The sequence below is a fragment of the Rosa rugosa genome, chromosome 3, assembly GCF_958449725.1.
Source record: "Rosa rugosa chromosome 3, drRosRugo1.1, whole genome shotgun sequence".
Lineage (NCBI taxonomy): Eukaryota > Viridiplantae > Streptophyta > Magnoliopsida > Rosales > Rosaceae > Rosa > Rosa rugosa.
The window spans coordinates 52,031,617-52,046,134 of record NC_084822.1 but is presented as its reverse complement, the minus strand read 5'-3'; the positions used below and the strand labels follow the sequence as shown (position 1 = coordinate 52,046,134).

At 36.9% G+C, this 14,518-nt stretch overlaps 1 long non-coding RNA gene and 1 pseudogene across 3 annotated transcripts; both read left to right on the top strand.

Moving 5' to 3' along the window:
• Positions 1–768: 768 nt before the first annotated feature.
• LOC133740885 (uncharacterized) lies at positions 769–9,710 on the top strand. Of its 3 annotated transcripts, XR_009861485.1 has the most exons (4): positions 769–1,304; positions 1,426–1,538; positions 8,880–8,958; positions 9,476–9,710. It is a non-coding gene; the product is annotated as an uncharacterized LOC133740885 (long non-coding RNA). The 3 variants fall into 3 exon arrangements; XR_009861483.1 differs by lacking the exons at positions 8,880–8,958; positions 9,476–9,710 and adding an exon at positions 8,401–8,585 and having other exon boundaries at positions 1,426–1,801; XR_009861484.1 differs by having other exon boundaries at positions 771–1,304; positions 8,880–9,710.
• A 2,496-nt stretch (positions 9,711–12,206) lies between these two features.
• Positions 12,207–14,236, top strand: LOC133737926 (bifunctional dihydroflavonol 4-reductase/flavanone 4-reductase-like; annotated as a pseudogene).
• The last annotated feature ends 282 nt before the right edge of the window (positions 14,237–14,518 follow it).

Genomic DNA, 14,518 nt, shown 5'->3' with positions numbered 1-14,518 from the left:
AATGGCTTCCATAATCATTGACTACTTGTTCTTGATTCTAAGATTGAATTGGGACTTATCAGCTAAGTATGTAGTTGGGTTGAGGTTCAAATTGAAGGCTTGCCAAATCCATATTTATAATTTTATATAAGTTGAAATGATAATCGGAGAAAAACATGATATTGAATTGGGTTTAGTGAACTCTGTACTTCTTGGGTCTGAGAAAGTGAGATCGAGGTACCAAAATTGGATTGCTTCGCACAAAGAATTGGTCTTTATTTTAGTTTTTTGATGCATCAATAATGTTTAATGAGGCAAAGATTGAACCTTTTTGGAGGGAGGTGCAGTTTTGATGATGATGTGATGATCTTTTCTAAATTTGAATGAAATAGAAAATTTGTTACGTGCAAGAAGAAAATATGGAATATGAAAGCATGATTTGATGAATTCTTTGCTCATTTTGCTGCTGAAAATGGAGGTTTGGCTTCCCGTATCCATGCTCATGTGAGGCCCCGAAATTTTGAAGGAGCTAAAGTTTCATTGTTCCAGATTTAATTTGTAGTCTCGATAAGTGTTAAGGACACTCGGAAAATTTTTCTGAATTTTCAAGGAAGTGGAATTTCTAATTTAAAGGTTCGACAATAAAGTATGTCACATGACGAGCTCGTGGTAATTTTCTTGGAATTTGTCTGACGTCGGAACTATTTATTACGAATCTCGGAAGTTCAAGAATTAACAAATTCATTTGGAATAAAAGAAAATATGTGGAGCGATCTGAGCCGTTCATTGTAATCTTGTCAATCTGGATCGTTGACTTCAAATATATAAAGGAAGCCCCATTCCAAGTTAGAGCTCGAGACCCGTTTTCCCGAACCTGCGACCCGCGCCAGCGACCCGACTGCATCTCCGCTTTCCGGCCACGACAAGGCGGCGCACCGGCCAAGTTCGACTCCTCTATTCACCGTGCCACCGTGGTTCTGCCTGTTGTCTTGGATCGTCCATGCATGAAGTGAGAAGAGAGAATGGAAGCCCAAAAGCTTCGGTGTTTCCGGCGCGTTTTCCGGCGACTTCGGTGACCATTGACGATGCATGAGGTATGAAACTTGATCACCTCATCACGCTCTACATGCTAGTATAACTTGTTTTCGAATTTGATTAAGTTTGTGAGAACTTGGTTTTTGGGTGTTTTCGGGTACGACGGATCCACCGTTCCCGGCAGCCATTCTCAGGCTTCCGGTGTTCCTTGCTTTTTCTTCGACATCCTGGAACACGAATTGATCTCTAGTCAAGCTCGGTTTATTGAATGGGTTGAATTGGAGAATCAGGTACGTTGTGCCGCCGCTGTGCCACTGCTCTCGGAGACGGTCTCAGCTCCTTTGGTTTGTTCTCCGCCTAGACTTGCATCTTAAATTGGGTACTGATGTTTAATTATGGTTTAAATTCCAGAAGTGGCAACTCGGATGGTAATGGAGTGCGTTGAGTTCTGTGGAAGTATCGAGAACTAGAGTGGGAGTTAAATGTAATTATAGTCGGCAACTCTGCATCTATATCCACTATAGGTATAACTTTAAATCTTGGAATTATGTGGGGATACATGCTGGCCACTAGTTTCATTGCACTGTGATCGATTAAACTTGGTATTGCATTAGTATGCTGAGTAGCTACTGTACATATTAAAAATGTGGGATTGAGATATTGTTGCAATCCTGAAAATATATGTTCACTAGATTGTAGTTTGGATTGTGATATCTGTTTTGGCAAGATGGTGGGAAGTAATTGTTGAAATCTGGAACATGTTTGATGAAGGGTGATTGCATGAAATGTTAGCATGAGATATGAAAAATATATCAAATCACACTTTATCTGAACCTATACTAGATCAAATCATGTTAATAGAATTACTGCAAATCAATTGAATGTAAGAACGAACTAGGGATTGAAGACTACATATCAATTCTGAATCTGCAGAAAATAAGAACCCAAGAATATGAACCCAGAAAACTTACTTGATGCACTCCCACTGTCCATGATAGCCTTCTCCTAATTTCACCATTATGTTCTCTTAGTATATGTGACTAAAATCAAGAACAATTCGTGTATTAGAAGGGACCAATCTGACATATATATACAGCAACCTTGCTAATCAGTTTCATCCATAAAGAAACTGTTGCAATACCTTAACTGCATATCATCCTTAACTGCTTGTCTAACTGCAACCCGATTTTGAATTCAAATAACAGATAAGCTTGACTTAATATGATATATATCATAAGCTTATACTATAGTATAGTCTAAACTTAGATTAATTACATATATGAAGCATATATGCATAATACAAACTCCAAACAATGTCTTGTTCCATAAGCAATGTTAATTTGCTTACAATCTCCCACTGAACCTGACATTGTTTTGAAATTGTAGATGAATGCATATATACACTCACATATGAACTGATCTACTTAAGTGTACACTGCAAGTTTAGACACTTAGGCTATTTAAATTTTATAATCTTGATTCTGTCAATAATGTCTAACTACAAGGAACCTAAGAACATTACAGTGAATGAAAATAAACACTGATGTTCCAAGATCACATTGCAGTAGACTAAAATCACATGAACCTCAGTTACAACAACAGTATAAACACACATGTGTTATGAATGCATTCAATTATACACTTGTATGTTTAAAGTCCTACCAAAATTTCTAAATTAATATAAGTAAAGCAAATTATATTCCACTGTAAATTTTATCACAATCTGCATTATATATATTGCCATTCAATAAATTGCAAACTGAAAGTTGTACAACTTGATTTTAGCAGATAATGAATTGGATAAAACCTTAATAATATAATTGCATTTTATTGATCATATCATAACTTAAGTAACAAAGCTACTAGTCAATACTAACTTGTGAGATAATGCTGATATGTTCCTCAATATCAAATGATGTCTGCAACTCCCATATTTGCAGCATGTTTTACAAACTCAGCCACTGGTAAAGCCTTGGTCAATGGATCTGCCAACTGCTCCTTTGTTCCAATCTTTACAACTTCTATTTCATTATCTCTAACACTTTCCCTCACTGCAAAGTACGTACTTAACATCAATGTTTCTAGAACCGGAAGACCTCTTGTTGTTCTTTGAAAAGAAGACTGCTGATGCATTATCACAGTAGATCACCATAGGCCTTTCTACAGAACCTATTAACTTCAAATGAGAAATAAAGTTCCTCAACCACAATGCATGTCATGTTGCTTCAAAAATAACAATATACTTAGCTTGAAAAGTTGATGTGGCTGTCAAAGTCTGCTTTGTAGTTTTTCATGAAATAGCTCCACCTGCTAGAAGAAATATATTACCAGATGTAGATTTCAAATCATCCATATCTGATTTGTAAGATGCATCTGTGTAGGCCTCTACTTCAAGTTCTTTCTCATTCAATCTTCTATACACCAGCATATGATTCCTGGTCCTTTTTAAATATCTCAGAACTTTCTTATCTGCTATCCAATGTTCATGGCCTGCATTTGATTGAAATCTTGAAAGCATATTTACTGCAAATGAAATGTCAGGCCTTGTACAAATCTGAGCATACATCAAGCTCCCCACCAATCTTGCATATGGTACATTCTTCTTGCTCTCTATTTCCAACATATTCTTTGGACATTGACCCTTGTGCAGCCTGTCTCCTTTAGATATTGGTGCATCACCTGATTTGCAGCCTTGCATCCCAAATCTCTGCAATATCTTGTCCACATATTTTTTCTGAGATAAACCTAAAGCATATTGCTTTCTATTTCTAGTTATCTCAATGCCTAGCACATAATTAATGTGCTTCTCCCATATCTTTCATGTCAAACTGACTCAACAAAAAGGCTTTTGTTTCTTTCAGCAAACAACTATTGCTGCTTGCAAGTAAAATATCATCAACATACAGAATGAGCAAAATAAAATTGCTCCCACTGGTCTTAAGATAAATACACTCATCCAATTTATTTTCTAAAAAGCCAAATTGAGTGATTACCTTATCAAACTTGAGATACCATTGCCTGGAAGCTTGCTTAAGACCATATATTGATTTCTTGAGCTTGCAGACCTTGCTTTCATCTTCTACAAAACCATCTGGCTGCAACATATAAATTTCCTCATGCAAATCTCCATTCAAAAATGCAATCTTGACATCCATCTGGTGTAACACAAGATCAAAGTGTGCTACTAGAGCCACGACAACTCTGAATGCATCTTTGGTTGAAACTGGAGAGAAAGTCTCATTATAGTCAATTCCTTGTTTCTGATTGTAGCCTTTAGCCACTAGCCTTGCTTTAAATCTTTCCACTTTGCCATCTGCATCCCTCTTTGTTTTAAACACCCATTTGCATCCAATAGGCTTAGAGTCGTGTGGTTTATCAACCAAAAACCATACACCATTCTGAGCCATACTTTGAAGTTCATCCTCCATTGCCAATCTCCATTTTTCACTATTTATTGACTGCATAGCTTCTGCAACTGAAATGGGATCATCTTTATCTTCTAAGTTATCTTCTTCAATTGTCAAGTACAGCTTGTAATCATCTGGTATGGCACATTTCCTAATTCTTGTAGATTTTCTCAAGGCTATAGGTTGAGACATTTCTACATGTGATGCTGCATTTATCTCATCTTGTTGATTAACTTGCTGACGTCCTTGCACTTCATTATTTTGACTTTGATCATTTTGAGCAACTGTGGCATCATCATTCTCAACACCATTCTGCACTAAATTTTCAATTTGGCGTGCTGCACAGTCAGTTTCTTCATTTTCTGGAATGGGATTCAAATTCACTTCATTTTCTAAAACTGAATTGTTATTGCAGTCTTGGTCTAGGATTGTTGAGGCACTGCAATCCTCATACACAAACCATTCTTCAAAGGCTTTGTTGCTATTCTGCATTGCTACCATCTCCTTTTCTGCATATGTTCTTGCATTGTTGTCAAACAATTCATCATAAAATGTGGCTCTATGTGACACCACAATCCTTGTGTTTCAGTTTGGACAATAAAATTTGAAACCTTTTGATTTTTCACAATAGCCAATAAAATAACCACTTACAGACTGAGAATCAAGCTTTCCATCTGCCACATTATGAACTCTCACCTCTGCATTGTAGCCCCACACATGGAAATGGTTTAAACTAGGCTTGTAACCACACCATAATTCAAAAGGAGTTTTCAGCACAGCCTTGCTTGGAGTTCTATTGCAAATATAATTTGCTGTCTTCAATGCTTCTCCCCACAGAAATTTTGGAAATGCAGACCTCACTATCATGCTTCTCACCATGCTAATCAAAGTCCTATTCCTCCTTTCTGACACTCCATTTTGCTGTGGATTATATGGAGTTGTGTATTGTGCCACTATTCCACATTCTTGCAAATACAATGCAAAAGGACCTTTGTGTTGTCCTTGTTCTGTTTACTTGCCAAAGTATTCACCTCCCCTATCTAATCTGATAGCCTTAATCAATTTTCCAGATTGTTTTTCAACCTCAGCTTTATAGATTTTGAAAAATTCCAAAGCTTGTGATTTTTCTGAAATCAAGTAGACATAACAATACCTTGACAAATCATCTCTGAAGGTTATGAAATAACAGTTTCCACATATTGTGTTAACTAGAAAAGGGCCACAAATATCTGTATGAATTAATTCAAGCAAATGCTCACTTCTTTTAGAATTTGTTTTTCTAGCATTTGTCATTTTGACTTTTATACAGTCAACACAAGTTTCAAAATCAGTGAAGTCCAAAGTAGGCAAAATGCCTTGTTTCGCAAGTTCTTGCAATCTTGGTTTAGAAATGTGACCAAATCTCTTATGCCACAGAAAAGATGATGCATCACAAAATTTTCTTTTGGAACTCGATTTGCTTAAAAGAAAAATTTTCTTGCTGTCATAATTTTCAGCCAAAACATTCTCACAATTTGCACACCAGTAACCATTTATCAAAATAGCATCACCAAAATACTTTGAATTATAATAGAAATTCATAACTTTATTATTACTAGAGAAGCTAAAGCCATTGTTTGCTACAAATTGAGATCCAGAAATCAAGTTCCTACTTATACTTGGAATACAATAGACATTGTTCAATACTAATACATAATTATTCTTAAACTTGAGTGTGACAATTCCTACAGCCTTCACAGCCACCCTTTGGCCACTCCCAGTACACACCCTTGTCTCAATTCTTTCTTGGGATTGAAATCTCTGACAATCCCTGTAATGAATTGACAATATGAATAGGGGAACCAGTGTCAAACCACCAAGAATTGTCATGCACATAATCATTTGACTCAAAACTGAAAACAGATTTGGACAAAAAACTACCTTTCTTTTTCAGCCAAGCTTTGAAACCTTCACAATCTTTCTTAAAGTGACCTGGTTTCTTACAAAAGAAACACTTTATGCCACCTGCAGGTCTAATTTTCATTTTATCATGATCAGATTTCACAATGGATTTAAAAGTGCTTACAGTGGTACCAGGTTTGAAGTTCTTGTTGTTGCCAAATTTCTTCTTGTACTTGATTTTGGACATGAGATTCACAGCGACATTAGTTCCTTCTTGCTTCTTCATTTCATCCTCAATTTCCACACACAGTGAAATTAACTCATTTACACTCCATTTCTCTTTCTGAGTCTTGTACAATGTCTTGAGTTGGGTATACTCATTTGGCAGTGAGTCTAGAAGCATATACACCAGAAAAGAATCATCAATTGCCATATTCAGTGCTCTCAGCCTTGCAGCAATGTCTGAGCCTCTCATTATATATTCCCTCACACTTGTCTTGCCATTATACTTCATTCTTGCAAGAGACCTCACAAGGTTCTGTACTTCAGCTTTGTCTGAAATTTTGAATTTTTCTGCAATAGAATTGAAGAACTCCTTGGCAAATTCTGTATCAGGTATACTGCCCTTCACATTCTCATGCATGCTTTTCTTGATCATGATCAATGCCATCTCGTTATGCTTGTACCACTTGTCATGTTTTTCCCTTGCATCTCTACTAGAACTTTCAGTTAATGCTGGTGGTGGATCCTCCTTTAAAACATGATCATAGTCCAATATCCCCATATTTAGTTCTATGTCTCCTTTCCATTTCTTAAAGTTTGAGCCATTCAAAAGCTCAATTTGATTGATGCTCATTGGAAAGTGCATAGCTGCATGTGAAATGATCAAACAGATTAATCTAGTGCTACTTAATACTAGAACTGATTGAATGTCCCATGAACTTGAATGTAATGTACATATACAGCAATATGAACTCATCAATTTCAAGACTCTGACAACCTTTATGGTGTACACATCTCTATTGATATATAAATGTCCATTTACTCAATACACATATCAGATTTAATAACCAAATGTTTGAAACTGCATTTCTTTGGAAATAAACAACAAATTTATTTTAAGTTTCTTAAATCTGTTATCTTCAGTGATGTAATATCAACATCTCTTATCTTATTTACATGTAGCCATTTTGACAGCATACATGGATTTAAGATGCAAATAATCCCTTCCAGTTTATATTATGGCCACTTTGACAGCACACAATATATTTGACATTATACCAGCAATTATATGAACATGCTCATGTGTCAATTCTATTTAAAGATTTGATCATATATGAATAATTATATGTATGTGATGATCATGTGAATTTGATGTTAATTGCATATATCACGACATTTAGTCATAAACATGTAAATTCATAACATGTCTTAATGCGGATTAAAATTACAAATTTCCCAGAATACATTCTTTCAATGTAGTTAATCCATTTAACATGCTAATGATCTATGTATAGGTGGCTCTGATACCAATTGTTAGCATGAGATATGAAAAATATATCAAATCACACTTTATCTGAATCTATACTAGATCAAATCATGTTAATAGAATTACTGCAAATCAATTGAATGTAAGAATGAACTAGGGATTGAAGACTACATATCAATTCTGAATCTGCAGAAAATAAGAACCCAAGAATATGAACCCAGAAAACTTACTTGATGCACTCCCACTGTCCATGATAGCCTTCTCCTAATTTCACCCTTATGTTCTCTTAGTATATGGGACTAAAATCAAGAACAATTCGTGTATTAGCAGGGACCAATCTGACATATATATACAGCAACCTTGCTAATCAGTTTCATCCATAAAGAAACTGCTGCAATACCTTAACTGCATATCATCCTTAACTGCTTGTCTAACTGCAACCCGATTTTGAATTCAAATAACAGATAAGCTTGACTTAATATGATATATATCATAAGCTTATACTATAGTCTAAACTTAGATTAATTACATATATGAAGCATATATGCAGAATACAAACTCCAAACAATGTCTTGTTCCATAAGCAATGTTAATTTGCTTACATGAAAGTGGTCTTTGGGATTTATTTGTTAATGAAATATGGTTAATGGGAATTCGTTGATCAATTGCTATTGATTAAGAGGATGATTAGTTTAAGTTATCATGAAAATAATCAGTAATTAGATATCTTGATCAATTTGGAAAGTCTATGCCTAAGAAACAAAGTGATGGATTATCTATTGTGCACTTCAACATATATTTGATCCCTGCTCATTGTTGTTGAGAATTGATCAAATTTGGAATATATATTGTTACTCTTGATATTAGTGTGTGGAGATCGATACCAAATTATAGTCTTGGTTTGAGGTTTTGGTTAGTCGAGAAATTCGATACGGACTTTGTACAGTCAATTAAGTTGAATCCAACTTTTACGAGAAAGTTTTTGAAAATCATATTTGGATTAGGTGTCCAAAGTAAGTTTGAACATTTAAAAGTGTTATCGATCGGAACATGGTATTGACACTCGAATACTATCATTGTCGGACTAGGGACTCCAGTTACCTGAAATGTGAAACGTGGTGGTGTTGGCCTAGGAAAGCGAATGGGTTCAGAGCTGCAATATTCCAGGTAGGGGATTCTGGACTCGCTTCAGTTAGAAATTTTTATGCATGGATTTTATGGAAATTAATGATGCATGAAAAACAATTTGGTTTTTATTTCATTTTCTATGAGCTATTGTTTGATGACCTGAGAGTGAGAGGAGCATAGCGACTTCCTTGGGCTTCGATCCCCTAAACCTCCGGAGGGGCTATATGGACTGAAGAGTGTCTGACATCCTTTGAGGTGTGGCACTGCTTCTAGGTGATACGGCATAAGTGGACACTCTCACTACACCTTGCCGGTGTAAACGATATTAATCGTGGTAAGGTTGTAGTTGGCATAGCGATCGGTCATCAGGTCTGTTTCATTCTTCTAGGCCCTACTGTACTTTTATAAACGAACTATGGTTTGTGGTTTCGAACATCTTTATCTATATACATTGTTTTCTCACTTACTATGTCGGCACCATTGTTTAATTGTTTTTACACCTAGCTGGGGTAGAGTCTATTTGAGCAGCGAGGACGAAAGCTCACCCCTATAACAGTTTGTGGATGCAGGTACTGTGTATGAAGACGGGATAGCTGGGCGACGCTGGGTGTGGCTTAGTTACATTATATTTCAAATTAAGTCATCGACGGAGTTAGATCCGCATGACAGGTTTTCTTATTTCCTTTACTCCTTCACAATTCGTTTATCGAGTTTGTAATTGTTCGTAAAGTACCCCTCTTGTAAATTTTTCGGGTAGTGATCTTGAACAGGACTAATATTCGATAATTGTTTTCAAAGGACTTGTATTTGTTTTTAAAGGATTTTCCGTTGGTTTTATAGTTTTCACCTCCCTTAAACAAATGCTTCCGCGCTCAAATTTTTGTAATGCACTTATTAAAGTATTTTAATTTCCTTGTTTTGCCTAGCGGGTTCTTAGGATTTGAGTTAAGAATCTTAGCTTGAGTTATAGGAATCCGCGGCACCGTAACGTACTCAATTTGATGAGGTGCAAATCGGGGCGTTACAGCCCAAAGACCAATTCTTGTTGTTTTTCAAGTCTCATTGCGTGGAAGATCAAATAGCTGGGTTTGTGAATAGGAAATTCTTTCTCTTCTTCTTATTTTTTTAGTGGGTAAAATAGGAAATAAAATTTTACAAAAATTATAAGAGGTCTAAATAGCAAATGGGGAGGTCTAACTAGAACCACCCGAAGATTTACTATATAATTAGGAAATTCAAGTACTATGGAAGATTTACTATATATGGGTTTTCTCCATTTACCCCATTTTTAGAGATTTTTTTCTGAGTTACCCCATTAAGTTTTTTTAATTCCCTCTTACCCAAAACACTCTAAGGAGGTCTTCCCTAATACCCCATTAAGATTTTTATTTTTTAATATTTTTTAATACCATTTTACCCTCACCCCTTTGAAACTTAGAGAGAGAAAGAGAAAATGGAAGAGAGAGAAACCATAGGAGACTTCACCGGCCACCGGAATCCGGTCACCGGCCGCCGCCCACCGGAATTTGCTGAAAATCTCACCGGAAATGTTTTTTTGCCCCCAATAGACATCTATTGCCCCCCAATACGACTTTCAGTCGCCAGAATGGTAATTAATCTCCCTAAATTTAGACAAATAAAACTTTGATTAAAGAAAAAAGGATTAAATACTGTTTACTCCCTATATACTTATAGGGTTTCATCGTTTCAGTCCCTGACCTTTGAATTTCACCTAAAAAGTCCCTGAACTCTCAATTTCCTCCCAATTGGTCCCTACCGTCAAAATTTTCTGTTAAAGTTGCCGAAAATGTCTATTATGCCCTCACTTACTTTTTTTTTTTAATTTATTTTTTCTCTGTTTTATTTCTTTTTTTCATTTCACCTCTTGAAGGTCTGTGGATTGGAACCATCTTGATGATGAGATGAACAGAAGGAGGCGAAAGAGCCGGAAGAAGAAGACGTAAAAAGAAAAAAAAAATAAAAAAAGAGAGGAAGAGAAATATATATATATTTTTTAAGTAAATGAGGGTATAATAGACTTTTTAGGGGAAGATAATGGAGTTTTTGATGGATGCTTGATGGCAGGGACCAATTGGGAGGAAATTGGGAGTTCAGGGACTTTTTAGGTGAAATTCAAAGGTCAGGGACTGAAACGATGAAACTCTATAAGTATAGGGAGTAAGCAATATTTAACCCAAGAAAAAAAAAGGAGATTACATCAATTCAAAACGTCTATTGCCCCCCAATAGACTTGTATTGCCCTCCAATAGAACTTTTTATTTTCTTTTTTCTTTCCTCCTAAGCATTCTGCCCTCATTTTACCAAAATATACAGCTTTTTCTCAAGAAAAAAAAAAAAAACAAATATAGAGCCAAAACCGTTTTAGCGGGTCAAGATCCCAGTAAGCGCCAACATCAACCCATCTTTTGCCGGAAGCACGCTGCCGGAATCACAGTAAGCGCCAACATCGACTCCAACATCTTCGCCTGAAGTACACCGGCCAGAATCACAGTTTGCACGTCGGCCATGTGGAGCAATCACGACAAGGCCTCCTCAGTCGTCGTAATCGGAATTCTGCCAATTGTTGAGAGAGGAAAATGGATTCGGGTTAACAAATTCATTTTCGGATCTTCCCCTGCTCCTTCGGAACATGTCTCTTAGGGTTTCTTCGCCGGAAAGGTCAAGGCTAACGAAGGAGAATCAGATCTGCAGAGATTGGGAAATGAAATCGGAAACTGAGATCGGTCCTCGTCGCCTACCAGGTCCAACTTCGAGATCGCCTACCAGCTCCTAGTTCTAGCGTCGCGGCGCCGAGATGGTTGCTCTGACGGCGGCACTCTTCGCCAATCGGATATGAGAGAGAGAGAGAGAGAGAGAGAGAGAGAGAGAGAGAGAGAGAGAGAGAGCGTGCTGCTCGTGACCGGAGAGACAAAGGAGAGAAAGCGCATGGCATGGATGTAATTTTTTAATTAGGCTGAGGGCAAAAATGTCAATTTAGTTTAAATTGGGTTAGGGGGAATAAAAATCTGTTGTTGGTGTAAGTGGGATAATTTTGGCTAATTTTAGTGCTTTAGGTCAAGAACCCTACTATATAATTAGGAAATTCAAGTACTATGAGGATTGAAAATGAGGAGTGATTTCCCAAAATAAATGGACAAGTGAATTAACAAAAAAAATGGATAAGTGAATGGTGGAAGCAGCTAACAATCACCACGGCACCACGCATGGTTAATAAATAAATAAATAAATAACCACCACGGCACCACGCATGTGGAACAACGGTTAGAGGCAGCTAACACAGTCGGACCAAGTATATAGGCATGGAGAGGAGAGGAGAAGAGAAGATCATATCGAACAATTTCCTCTCAAATTTTCCCTATATATGTATATATCCCGGAGTCTCTACACAGTCGATCATTCTCCGAGGCATGGGGTTGGGATCAGAGTCCGGAGCCGTTTGTGTGACGGGCACCTCCGGTATCGTCGGCTCATGGCTCATCATGAGACTTCTAGAGCGCGGCTGCACTGTCCGAGTCACCGTGCGAGACCCTGGTCCGTCAATGAGTAGTAGTAGTATTATCACTATTATGTATGGATAATTGGATACGTTAGTTTGATGGATATCATGTTAATGAAATAATGTTTCTAACGTACTGCAACAGCGAACACGAAGAAGGTGAAGCATCTGCTGGACTTACCGAAGGCAGCGATGCAACTGACGCTGTGGAAGGCGGACCTGGATGTGGAGGGAAGCTTTGATGAAGCCATTAAGGGCTGTGTCGGAGTGTTTCATGTCGCCACGCCTATGGATTTCGAGTCTGAGGAAACAGAGGTACATAATTATATATATAGATGCAGACATATATCGTACCTAATTAATGGTTAACCGTTAACCCCAATGGAGGTACTGAAGGCAAATGATCGTACATATTAATATTTGATCGATACTTCAATTGCATGTACTTTTGGACTGGGAACTATATATTAGCTAGGGGTCATTCTTTATGAGAGTAAAACATATATAAGTGAAATTTAACATGGTTGGCACTTAATTGGCAGAACGAAGTGATAAAGCCAATAATAAATGGGATGTTAGACATCATGAAAGCATGTCTCAAAGCAAAGACTGTTCGGAGGATGGTGTTTACATCTTCGGCCGGAACTCTCATTGTTGAAGAACAGCGAAAGGCAATTTACGACGAAAACAACTGGAGCGATGTTGATTTTTGCCGGAAAGTAAATATGACTGGTTGGGTGCGTAAGTAATAAGACTAACGTTGATCTATCTATTCAATAGTTTCTTATTTTATTTGCAAACCCTAATTCTGGATTTGATTTGTTGTTCTGTTTAGATGTATTTTGCATAAAAAACTCTGGCCGAGCAAGCAGCATGGGAGTTTGCCAAAGAGTACAACATTGACTTTTTTGAAAATTGAATACAACATTGACGATCATTACGATTACCCCAACTCTTGTAATCGGTCCATTTCTCCCGCCATCTATGCCACCAAGCCTCAGAACCGGACTTTCACCGCTCACGTACTGGCACTCCTGCTATACTGTCACATGCATGTTATATATGGGGATGTTCGATAGTGCTTTGAAAAGAATAACTAATCTAACGGCTCTCAGCTTCCGACTCTAGAATTTCAATACTCTGATAGTCTGACTCTTTATAAAACTTTTAGCTATATGTTTTTCAATATATTTTTGGATTGTGACTGCTTTTTCTTTGACCATTAGCCCCACCCCAGCCCTAAAAAAGTAAGATATTATGACAAGTGACTAAGTGAGTGTGACTAGCTAACCACACATTATTAACCATTAATTAACGATTAAAGGAAATGAAACTCATTATGGGATCATAAAGCAACGCCAATTCGTTCACCTGGACGACCTCTGCCAATCTCATATATTCCTGTACGAGCATCCGAAAGCCGAGGGCGGCTACATTGTTCATCACATGATGCTACAATTTATGACATTGAGATATTGTTTAAGAGAAAAATACCACGAGTATAATGTTCCTAAAAGGTAACCAATCGACGCTGATTACCCTGTATATCGTTACGTAAGCTGGTTAATTAGTTGTTAATCTTTGTATATATGTGCACACATGCAGGTTCGAGGGCATTGAGGAGAAGTTGACAAGTATCCATTTTTCTTCAAAAAAGCTGAAAGAGATAGGGTTTGAGTTCAAATACAGCATGGAGGACATGTTTATAGGGGCTGTTGATGATTGTAGAGAAAGGGGTTTGCTTAGGAAGAAGAAGCTGAAAAGCGCGGGGCTGGTGAGAGTGTTGAGAATTTCAAATAAATTGTTGTTTGATTTGATGAGGGTGTGCTTATTCATTCAGAAATGTTATTTATGTTTCTTTTGAATATGAAATTTGTGATCAAGTATAAATATTAAGTTGTGTAACTCATTATTGAGCTAGAAACTTTTTTTTTGGTGTATATATATTGTCATTTAACTTTTATTTTTATCTTATTATTTTGTAATGTTTTTAACGAAAAAAATATCAAGGAGAGAAGATAACTCCTACAAAATTGATAAAAGTTGATGAGGTATTTCTCAATGTGGGCTACATGCCTAAAC